Here is a 13,063-nt window from a genome sequence, read left to right as displayed (position 1 = left end):
GTGGTAGAATTTACTCTTGGTATAGTCACAGTGTTAACTTTCCTGAAATTACTTAAAACTTGGTTTTTGTTGATAAGTCTCTTTAAGAATTCTGGAGCAATATTGTTTAAAATCTTGTATACTTCCTTGGCCTACAGCCTACATTATATGTAAAAATTATAATTTATTTCTAGCTAAAAGATATTTAATAGAGGAGCTATAATCATTATCAATAAAACGTTAAGCTCTTTCTTGTATGTTTTCAATTTTTCTGGTATTTGTAATACTGCAAAAATGCCATGAAAGAGGACAAAAATTAAAATTAGATAAAATAAAAGATTTAAAAATGGTGATTTGTTTTTTGTTTTTTGTCAGATGATTTCCAATTCTCTTGAGTATACATAGCTGTTTGGAAGCCTTCCTACATAAGTTTGCTATATGATTTTCAAATTTTAGATCACTGTCAATTTCAACCCCAAGTAAAGTCACACTATCTGTACATGTAATTTGGTGATCTCCAATAGTGAAAGATGAAATTTGCTCTTTTGATTTTTTTCCTATGCAGATGGCCTGGAATTTTCTGGGTTCGCCTGCATGCCATTTTTTGTAAACCAGTTAATCAATAAATTACTTTCATTTTGTAACACATTACTAAGATCAAGAGCACTATCAGTGATCTGAGACAAAATGTTGTAATCAGCATAGTTAAACAGAGACCCACGTTTTAAGACAGTAAAAATGTCATTCATAAATACATTAAAAATAAGAGGCCCCACTATAGAGCCTTGGGGGACCCCCTACTGAGCCATCCCCAGTCACTGAACATGGGGCCAAGCCTGATCCGCTGCTGTATGTCAATGAGGTAACTACTGACAAGTGCAACTGCTGACTCATCTAGCCCATAGGCTTGCAGCTTCCCCAACAACAGACCACGGGAGAGGCAGTCAAAAGCCTTGGACAAGTCCATTAGGATGGCTCCTATGTGCTTGTGGTTGTCCAAGGCCTGACACCAATCCTCCAAGAGTCGCAGCAGGACAGACTGACACCCATAGCCCCGTCTGAAGGCGGCCAGGAAGGGGTTACAAATATCATTAAAAAACTCACTAAGCTGGTCATGCATTATCTTCTAAAAGACCTTTGAGATTGTGGGAAGAACACTCACAGGTCTATGGTTTTCCTTGTTTACTGGATCTTTCTTTTAGAAGATAGGAATGACCTGAGCTAGTTTAAGTGAGTGTGGAAATTTTCCTTCAGCAATGCAAGTGTTAAAAAATATTTGTGAGTGGTAATTAACATAAGGATTCAGAGCCAGCTTTCAACATTTTTCATCGGGCAAATGAAACGGATGCCGGAACACTTCTGTTCTGAAAAGGTTCCGAGTGACAGTAAAACATCCGGCTAGATCACATCATGAATTCGATTTGTGCACTGTAAGCATTGTCGGTATACATGGAATAACATGTTTTTTTGTGTGACTTACGAGATGTCATAAGAATGTACTTGCGTACAGACCGAAATCAGTAGATTTTGGTTTTAATCACCTTCGAAATGTATGGTAAGTCATATGAAACACTGGATTTTTGTTTCGTTTTTATCTCTCAACTGCTCAAGCTATGACCAGTAACGTGTTTCTACCTTAAGTGTCGGTGACCAATCTAGACTGTACGCATGGGAAATGATTTAAAATTAAACTTTTTGTGATTTAGATAAGGAAACTATGCATGTTTTACGTAGGATCTTGATAAAATGTACATGTATGTTAATGTAACAGAGCGCATGATTAATTAAATATTTACCAGGGTTACATACTCCCCTTCCAGGAAAGAACTCGTCCTCGAGTTTTCCAGGGGTAACAGCGATGCTTGTGGAGCAAGGCCGAGTATTTTCCCCGGGTCCCTACGTGGGCACCAATGTAACAGAGCGCATGATTAATTAAATATAAATCACTACCTCCGCATGGGAATCGAACCCGGGACCTCTGGCTTACTAGTCTAACGCTCAACCGATCGAGCTAAAGAGAAGTTCTCTATAGCCGAGCGCTATATTGCGGCTCGTATTTACCAGGGGTACATTAATGTAATTGTAATTTGTTCATGTAACATGGATTTGAAACGCATAGAAAATGAAAATCTTAAAAAGAAGAAACTGTTCAGTTTAGTTGACATCAATGCGAGTTTCTTATGTCGACATAACTTTTGAAAGATGTCAACATAACTTTTGAAAGATGTCGACATAATCTGAGAAGATGTCGCAATATCGTTTAAATTATATTAACATATTTTAACATTTTCTGAGATAATTTTGCAGAGATAATTATCACCTAAGTGAGGTATTACTCGGCTTTTTATCGTGTTAGTGCTCTATGTGACATTGACTTGCCACTTAATTATTAATGCAAAGTAAAACAAGTACATGTAGGATGAGTCGCTGCTGAATTAGCACTATGAGAGCTCTGCCAGAAGGATGAGTCGTTGCTGAATTAGCACTAGGGGAGCTCTGCCAGAAGGATGAGTCGCTGGTGAATTAGCACTAGGGGAGCTCTGCCAGAAGGATGAGTCGCTGCTGAATTAGCACTATGAGAGCTCTGCCAGAAGGATGAGTCATTGCTGAATTAGCACTAGGGGAGCTCTGCCAGAAGGATGAGTCGTTGCTGAATTAGCACTAGGGGAGCTCTGCCAGAAGGATGAGTCGCTGGTGAATTAGCACTAGGGGAGCTCTGCCAGAAGGATGAGTCGCTGCTGAATTAGCACTAGGGGAGCTCTGCCAGAAGGATGAGTCGCTGCTGAATTAGCACTAGGGGAGCTCTGCCAGAAGGATGAGTCGCTGCTGAATTAGCACTAGGGGAGCTCTGCCAGAAGGATGAGTCGCTGCTGAATTAGCACTAGGGGAGCTCTGCCAGAAGGATGAGTCGCTGCTGAATTAGCACTAGGGGAGCTCTGCCAGAAGGATGAGTCGCTGCTGAATTAGCACTAGGGGAGCTCTGCCAGAAGGATGAGTCGCTGCTGAATTAGCACTAGGGGAGCTCTGCCAGAAGGATGAGTCGCTGCTGAATTAGCACTAGGGGAGCTCTGCCAGAAGGATGAGTCGCTGCTGAATTAGCACTAGGGGAGCTCTGCCAGAAGGATGAGTCGCTGCTGAATTAGCACTAGGGGAGCTCTGCCAGAAGGATGAGTCGCTGCTGAATTAGCACTAGGGGAGCTCTGCCAGAAGGATGAGTCGCTGCTGAATTAGCACTAGGGGAGCTCTGCCAGAAGGATGAGTCGCTGCTGAATTAGCACTAGGGGAGCTCTGCCAGAAGGATGAGTCGCTGCTGAATTAGCACTAGGGGAGCTCTGCCAGAAGGATGAGTCGCTGCTGAATTAGCACTAGGGGAGCTCTGCCAGAAGGATGAGTCGCTGCTGAATTAGCACTAGGGGAGCTCTGCCAGAAGGATGAGTCGCTGCTGAATTAGCACTAGGGGAGCTCTGCCAGAAGGATGAGTCGCTGCTGAATTAGCACTAGGAGAGCTCTGCCAGAAGGATGAGTCGCTGCTGAATTAGCACTAGGGGAGCTCTGCCAGAAGGATGAGTCGCTGCTGAATTAGCACTAGGGGAGCTCTGCCAGAAGGATGAGTCGCTGCTGAATTAGCACTAGGGGAGCTCTGCCAGAAGGATGAGTCGCTGCTGAATTAGCACTAGGGGAGCTCTGCCAGAAGGATGAGTCGCTGCTGAATTAGCACTAGGGGAGCTCTGCCAGAAGGATGAGTCGCTGCTGAATTAGCACTAGGGGAGCTCTGCCAGAAGGATGAGTCGCTGCTGAATTAGCACTAGGGGAGCTCTGCCAGAAGGATGAGTCGCTGCTGAATTAGCACTAGGGGAGCTCTGCCAGAAGGATGAGTCGCTGCTGAATTAGCACTAGGGGAGCTCTGCCAGAAGGATGAGTCGCTGCTGAATTAGCACTAGGGGAGCTCTGCCAGAAGGATGAGTCGCTGCTGAATTAGCACTAGGGGAGCTCTGCCAGAAGGATGAGTCGCTGCTGAATTAGCACTAGGGGAGCTCTGCCAGAAGGATGAGTCGCTGCTGAATTAGCACTAGGGGAGCTCTGCCAGAAGGATGAGTCGCTGCTGAATTAGCACTAGGGGAGCTCTGCCAGAAGGATGAGTCGCTGCTGAATTAGCACTAGGGGAGCTCTGCCAGAAGGATGAGTCGCTGCTGAATTAGCACTAGGGGAGCTCTGCCAGAAGGATGAGTCGCTGCTGAATTAGCACTAGGGGAGCTCTGCCAGAAGGATGAGTCGCTGCTGAATTAGCACTAGGGGAGCTCTGCCAGAAGGATGAGTCGCTGCTGAATTAGCACTAGGGGAGCTCTGCCAGAAGGATGAGTCGCTGCTGAATTAGCACTAGGGGAGCTCTGCCAGAAGGATGAGTCGCTGCTGAATTAGCACTAGGGGAGCTCTGCCAGAAGGATGAGTCGCTGCTGAATTAGCACTAGGGGAGCTCTGCCAAAAGGATGAGTCGCTGCTGAATTAGCACTAGGGGAGCTCTGCCAGAAGGATGAGTTGCTGGTGAATTAGCACTAGGGGGCTCTGCCAGAAGGATGAGTCGCTGCTGAATTAGCACTATGAGAGCTCTGCCAGAAGGATGAGTCGCTGCTGAATTAGCACTAGGAGAGCACTGCCAGAAGGATGAGTCGCTGCTGAATTAGCAATAGGAGCCAGCACTGCCAGAAGGATGAGTCGCTGCTGAATTAGCAATAGGAGCCAGCACTGCCAGAAGGATGATTCAGGCTGCTGCTATATAACATGAAATGCTTGTGTATAAACCTTCATTGTTTTCGTGGTTGCTTTTGAACCACGAATAATCGAATATAAATACAACGAATATTTCTATAATTTGAAAGAATATATACACAACGAAAATGTATTTTTTTTATTTTTACAGTTACATTTATTTCAATTAAAAATGTGCACACAAAAGTATATACATTGTAAGTGTATAGTTATGATTATGTACATTGTAACAACAACGAAGAAACGAGTACCTATTCTAGTCTATATACCGATTCCACATTTCCGTGTGATAATGACACAGCGATTTACAAACGAATACTTTAAGATAATTGAACAAATAATTTAAAGTAAGGTTACGTGTTTACTGAAATGGACATACGTGTTATCAATCTGTTGTATAAATATCATTAAGTATTGATTAATTAAGTATGTGACCAATCAAGTGAAATAGTAGGCCTTTGACTGGGCGTCGCGAGAACAGGTCAGTGATTTGTAAGCACGATATCAACACTCCCACCCAAGTTATATTAAACGTTACCTGTGTGATAAGTATTTTACTTGTTTGATATGGACAAAGAAGTATGCTGGTCAGGTCAATGAAAACATGTCCATACTTTTACATTTCGTTGTACGAGCTAGTATAACCATGAAACTTTGTACCCGCGAAATAATTTGAAAGCTCCAAACCATGAAAGAAAGTACAAACGAACATTTGCTATAATGATATAGTAGTCAAACTAATATACATGCATGCAAAGATTTGGAAGCTATGTTTCCACATCTTTTTATATGTTTCAGACAATGAACAACAGCCAGAGTCCCATGGCAGACTTCATGGCATTGACTCAAACAGCGGCTCTGATGGGTCTTCTCGGGTCGTCAGCAGGCCTAACTCGGCCCTACCTGGGGACATCAGCAGTGTTATCATCAGGAAGTCTATGGTTCAGCCTCTTTCAGCTTTAGCAGCACGAGTCACTGGGAAATATTATCCTTGTAAATTTCTGGAAAATCATGACCCTCCCTTGGATGAAGCTATGATTAAAAAGGTATGTCTGTTGTGTTAAACATATATGTATTATGAATGTCAAGCTGCATGATGCTATAAGTAGTGTAGCAATATGATTGCCTTAAGCTTACTCCCCTGAAAATGTTTGACTAGATTGCATAACATCCATGAAATATTCTTTGAAATATATAAAACTATTTGGTTATAATTATTGGTCAGCGTCGAAACATGTTAAACCCAGTAGTTAGGTTACTGTAGTTACAATATCTCTGATAATTGTTATAGCAGTTTGTATACAGGTTCATACAACACAAGCAGTGAAATATTGATGTGTGAGGTTTTGATGACTTGTACAATATAAATACTTTGTCATCATCATCAGACAAGTGACCGAAAAAGCATATATACACTGAAGTGTAAAATACTTTCAAGCTAGCAATATAATCTCCATCTGTTCGGCTAAACTATAAGCATGCAGACACTTTTTTTTTTAATCTACAAATCAAATCAACAAATTTATTTGGTTATGCTTTGTTTAATACCTATAGTCATAGATGTATCAGAATGTACATTGTATGAGCCCCCTTGTCTCGATTCAGAACTGCCTGGTTATGAATTGAGATGTCAATGTCTGTTTTGACTGTTTTATCTATTTCTGATGTGTTACCCTTTATGATTTTATTGCATCGATAACCAAAAATGCCATACCAATATATATATATCTTAAATATTAAAAAAAAAAAAAAAAGTCTTGAAAATTTTGAAATCCCCAGGTGTGACTGTGCTGATGCATACCGATGTAATTTTGTATAATCTTGATATTCTGCATTGCATTGTGGTCTCTGCCCAGATAGCCTTTTGGGCATTTCCCCAGAGTGAAAATCGTGTGAAGGTTTATGCTGAACTGATGCATGAAAATGAGGATGATTGGGTGAAAGCTGAGGCACTGATAAAGGATGACCAAACCATGGAAATTATACAAGTTGGTGAGTTGGTGATTGTTATTTAAACCCCCCACATACCGTGATCCTCTTGAACAAAAGAGACAACCGTTTTAGCTCGCCTATTCGTTGAATAGGGGGGGCTAATGTAGTCACGTCGGCGTCCCACTTCACTGAGGTTTCAGTTCTTGGACAAGTTTTTTCCAGACAGTGTTGCATCATCACACTCCAAATACTGTGGTCTATTATAAGGTCGAGGCATTTATATTGAGTGAAAGCAATGTGCTGAACCTCATTTTCATATTTTAAGGGCCAAAAACGTCTTAATTGGACTTGCTAAAGGTTTTTGGGCAAGCTTTAGGGTTAAATATTTGGGCATTTGTGCAGTGTTGGATCACCACCATCAATAGGCTGTTGTCTGTTATAAGGCTTAAGTATTTATAGGGAGTGTAAGCAATGTGCTGAACCATATTTTCATATTCTAGGGGCCCAAAACAGTTTAATTGGACTTGGGTAAAGTTGGGCAAGTTTTAATGTGCAGTGTTGGATCACCACCATCAATATACTGTTGACTATTTCACGTTGTCAGGTCATCACTTCTTTTGAAATGTACAACATGGTAAGGTACAGCAAAACCTTGTTATATTGCCACCCTTTGCTTAAAGAAATGTTGGCATTATATAGGGGTTTGGCAAAAAATCGAGGGAAAGGTATAAATGAATTCTTAAGAAAAACAGAATTAAGGGACCTTGAAATAGGTTGGCGGTAAGCGAGGTCAGGTGGCAAATCAGTGAAATGACGGGCATTATACCAAGGTTTTAATATACATGTATTTATATTGATATTTGCTATCTTACATATATGTATCACCAATAGGCAAGCTATGCTGTCCTCCGCAGCTCTTGTTCAATTTCATTCTCAGTGATTTTTAATTGTCAATTTCAAAACTATTGGGTTGATCAGACTGGAAATTTCCTATACACAAGACTTTTGACACAAGTTTCTGCTACTGCCTTTATATTCACTGTAAAAACAGAAACTTATGACCCATTTAATGTTCATAAATTTGTCTAAATGGGATTATATTTTGTTGGAGTGAGAAAAATGTGTTTATTTATATTTATAAACATGTATATATTTTTACCAGTGAACGTATACATTCATTGCAGTGAAGATATACAGAAATGTCATATGAGAATGGTACTTTCAATTCACTGCGTAGATTTTCAGTTTCAAGTTCGGATGAAGTGATGGCAGAATAAGTGGTTGTTTTTTCGTATACTTTTGCAACATACATTTGATGGTGTTCATATATATAACCAGACATTTGGTGTCATTTTCTTTTTGAAATCTCACCAGATAATAGCAGCAAATGGCAGAATTGCCTTGACCTACGCGTATATACCCATTCAAAATGGCACTGTGCTATAATCTCAATAGAACCTGGCTTCAACTATTGTGGGACTCCATGTAATTCCCGCACGAATCTGTTACATCAGTATTTTCATGTTACTTTAAAAAAAGTTATAAACTGCAAATTATTATATAATGGCTTAACTTCCATTGAATACCATATATATTTCATGAATATGACAGAACAGAAAGATATTTGAACTTCACATTTGTGTTGATCACACTTGTGAAACATATCGCTATTCTGCCATACTCATGAAATGTGTATGGTACTAAATGAGAAACCATTAAACAGTCATTGGCCAATGATCGATTATAATGGAAAATCTATCGGATTGCCCTATCCAATTCCGATTATCGATTACAAAGTCTATAATCAATATGCTTGGTTCATCCTTGAAATCAAAGTGTCTATTATGTCTTTGATGTAAAGTTGGCTTTGAATGTCAGTCATTTTATTCTTATGATTTTTACTATATGATTGATAAAACTGCATAAAAACTGCTTCATTATAAAAGAACAAAACCTAATGTATAACAGCCATTATGGTTAGTTTAACTACATCTAGTGTCAGATGTAATATTAGTGTTCTCGCTTTATTTGGACATTCATTCCCATCAAATTTTAAACCGATTATGCAATTGATCATCAATATCTGTTTAACCCTTTCACCCCTATGTAACTTTAGTAAACTCTTCCATGCTTTGATCTGGATGAGTCCATTATGGTCTACAGTGGTGAAAGGGTTAACCACTTCCTATTTTAAACCGATTATGGATTATGACTTTAAACCGATTGCCCATCACTACCATTAAACATTCTCTGCCATGATTGTATAGAGATAGAATCTGTCTTCTCTCGAATTTTCAGGATTTATGGTGTTAGCCATGTTCTTCCAGCCTGTGCGCTCGGATATGTGGGGTAAAAAATCTATATGCAATGTTGAGTCTGCGAAAGTGTCACTGTCATTTGAAAGGCACCGGGTGACAACGGCGACCTGTCCTCACTCCATCTGGTGTCGTCACATTGTCGCTGTGATAATCTATAGGATACGCAATCCTAACAAGGTACGTGAGAAACAGCTAGGTTAAAGTTTAGCAATTTATCTTTTATGCTGAACACATAAAAAATATAAGCTGCCTTTGGAAATTTTATTTGAACAGTATATATACACGTACCATTGCATTGAATTTGACAATAGTAAAAGAAAAAGTCAAATTTTCAGCATATGGTTTGAAGATATGAGGGCATTGTGTGTACCTAATGACGAACTCTTTCAGAATCTGATTATATTTTGTCTAAAAGTGTATCTAAGGCAGCTAGAATTTTTTGAAATTTGCTTTTGCGCCCAAGCAGTACTTTAAACAAACCGCCTAGATCATACAGCAGCTTTTGTATAATTTACATTTACATATGAAGATGTATATTCAACACATAACGACCTCAACAGTTGATGTGAGCGCCCCCTGGTGTTGTTGTCTCCAGATTGGTGTACATGCCCCTTTAACAGAGGTCCTATGCGCCCTCGACAGGAACCAAATCCAGAAGCTTGTACAGTATGCTGCAAGTGAGGACCAGTGAGTTGGGATAGCCTGCCATATCTTCAAATTCATGGGTAGGTCAAAAGGTCATGCGTTTTCTTTTCAATTTCAAATCTAAACAGAACATCACCGTTTATTTGTCACGAATCTTTAAAATCCATGGTAGCAGAATCATGTCTGTTTTAAATTGGAAACTGCTTAAAATCATCCAATTTATAAGGACAGTACCCTTACACATGCAGGGCTAATCTTGACAAAATGTCACTATAACAACCAAATTATTTTGGCCGATACTCACCTTTGTTGGATTTTAAGCCAAATTGGACAATGATCTTTCATGAATGAATCCAAATTCTGCTTCTCACATGGTGATGTGAGGCGTAGTCTTGAGACATTGGTCTGAATGCTTTGCGAACTATTGCATCATTGAATGGGAACATTTGGTGGTGGTAGTGTGGTGGTCTGGGTTGGTGTTTGTGGTGGTAACTGTATCAGACTAGTTGGGACCATTTGGTGGTGGTAGTGTGGTGGTCTGGGTTGGTGTTTGTGGTGGTAACTGTATCAGACTAGTTGGGACCATTTGGTGGTGGTAGTGTGGTGGTCTGGGTTGGTGTTTGTGGTGGTAACTGTATCAGACTAGTTGGGACCATTTGGTGGTGGTAGTGTGGTGGTCTGGGTTGGTGTTTGTGGTGGTAACTGTATCAGACTAGTTGGGACCATTTGGTGGTGGTAGTGTGGTGGTCTGGGTTGGTGTTTGTGGTGGTAACTGTATCAGACTAGTTGGGACCATTTGGTGGTGGTAGTGTGGTGGTCTGGGTTGGTGTTTGTGGTGGTAACTGTATCAGACTAGTTGGGACCATTTGGTGGTGGTAGTGTGGTGGTCTGGGTTGGTGTTTGTGGTGGTAACTGTATCAGACTAGTTGGGACCATTTGGTGGTGGTAGTGTGGTGGTCTGGGTTGGTGTTTGTGGTGGTAACTGTATCAGACTAGTTGGGACCATTTGGTGGTGGTAGTGTGGTGGTCTGGGTTGGTGTTTGTGGTGGTAACTGTATCAGACTAGTTGGGACCATTTGGTGGTGGTAGTGTGGTGGTCTGGGTTGGTGTTTGTGGTGGTAACTGTATCAGACTAGTTGGGACCATTTGGTGGTGGTAGTGTGGTGGTCTGGGTTGGTGTTTGTGGTGGTAACTGTATCAGACTAGTTGGGACCATTTGGTGGTGGTAGTGTGGTGGTCTGGGTTGGTGTTTGTGGTGGTAACTGTATCAGACTAGTTGGGACCATTTGGTGGTGGTAGTGTGGTGGTCTGGGTTGGTGTTTGTGGTGGTAACTGTATCAGACTAGTTGGGACCATTTGGTGGTGGTAGTGTGGTGGTCTGGGTTGGTGTTTGTGGTGGTAACTGTATCAGACTAGTTGGGACCATTTGGTGGTGGTAGTGTGGTGGTCTGGGTTGGTGTTTGTGGTGGTAACTGTATCAGACTAGTTGGGACCATTTGGTGGTGGTAGTGTGGTGGTCTGGGTTGGTGTTTGTGGTGGTAACTGTATCAGACTAGTTGGGACCATTTGGTGGTGGTAGTGTGGTGGTCTGGGTTGGTGTTTGTGGTGGTAACTGTATCAGACTAGTTGGGACCATTTGGTGGTGGTAGTGTGGTGGTCTGGGTTGGTGTTTGTGGTGGTAACTGTATCAGACTAGTTGGGACCATTTGGTGGTGGTAGTGTGGTGGTCTGGGTTGGTGTTTGTGGTGGTAACTGTATCAGACTAGTTGGGACCATTTGGTGGTGGTAGTGTGGTGGTCTGGGTTGGTGTTTGTGGTGGTAACTGTATCAGACTAGTTGGGACCATTTGGTGGTGGTAGTGTGGTGGTCTGGGTTGGTGTTTGTGGTGGTAACTGTATCAGACTAGTTGGGACCATTTGGTGGTGGTAGTGTGGTGGTCTGGGTTGGTGTTTGTGGTGGTAACTGTATCAGACTAGTTGGGACCATTTGGTGGTGGTAGTGTGGTGGTCTGGGTTGGTGTTTGTGGTGGTAACTGTATCAGACTAGTTGGAACCATTTGGTGGTGGTAGTGTGGTGGTCTGGGTTGGTGTTTGTGGTATAACTATATCAGACTAGTTGGGAACATTTGGTGGTGGTAGTGTGGTGGTCTGGGTTGGTGTTTGTGGTGGTAACTATATCAGACTAGTTCTAGTGCCTGGGAACTTTGAAGGGGTATGTTATTGAGGGGACATTTTGAGGCCTTTTTTACTTCCGTTTTCACAATGTCATGGCACTGGCACTATTTTCAACACAATAACCCACCAGTGCATACCAGTGACGTTTCAGCAGGATTTTCTGCAGCAAAACAACGTTCAGATTTCGGACAAAATCCAAAGATAAGTACACGGTAATGTATAACCCGATATCACGGATACCAATGCTATCTCTAACGAAATTCTTACGCAGTTTCCTTGGTATGTGGGACCTGAGAACCTGTTGTTCTGCAAAGGAACAATGTAGTCCCCCTAGCTAACTGGATGCCGAAATGCCGAGCCAGAGCCAAAATGGGGAAAAAAATCATTTGCAGTATTACTCTTCATGAGAATAGTTTGTCATGGGTCCTTAAATAACCAGGTTAGCAATGCAAAACTCCTGGGTCTCTTGTTAAATTTATTGGCACAATTTCGAGTTTGAGGGGATGGAATTGCTTTGAGAGCAATCAACAACAGGTTAAAGTCACTGTTTCTTCACGGTACCTTAAACATTAGCTCTGTCACCCAACATCATTAGATGATTTAATTTTGGTTTAAACTTTTCACACTTAATAACTATTATATTTTTCACATGGTTTAACATTCTACTATTTCTAAGATAAAATCAGAGACTCCAGATCAGAGCTCAACAAAACACAGGGTGCACCTGATCCGACATTTGGCGCCTCGGCCGACCAGAAATCTTCATTTGCCTTGTTAGTAGTACAGCTCGACCAGGACTTCAGATACAACATAAAGGAACAAGGGTAAAATATCTATAGAAAATATTAAACTGAGTAGCAGTTACAAAGTGTATTTAAATACGCCTTGTTTAATAATATAAGTTGACTAAGAAGCATGAAGCGTGCATATTTTTTTATATGAGTAGATGCAAAATTCTGTTAAAAGGCTCGGGGAATAAGCTGAGTCATGGGAAAAATGCATCCTGCTTTATCGGGTTTCCAGTCTTTGGAAAGTGGGGATGAAATATTTTACCAACCTTCAGTTCACAATTCTTATCCCTTACAATTTTACAAGATTGTCCAAGAAAAAATGCAAATAACTGAAAATAAAATCAACAAAAAATATATATTTAAATCAAATCTTTAAAATATTTCCCTTGACATCTCAAAAATTAAAGAAAAAACATACAGCTATCAATTTTTCTATTCATTGTTATTGTAGATGAAT

The sequence above is a fragment of the Mizuhopecten yessoensis genome, unplaced genomic scaffold (assembly GCF_002113885.1).
Source record: "Mizuhopecten yessoensis strain PY_sf001 unplaced genomic scaffold, ASM211388v2 scaffold10479, whole genome shotgun sequence".
NCBI lineage: Eukaryota > Metazoa > Mollusca > Bivalvia > Pectinida > Pectinidae > Mizuhopecten > Mizuhopecten yessoensis.
The sequence above is the reverse complement of the archived record's forward strand: the minus strand, read 5'-3'. Positions refer to the sequence as shown.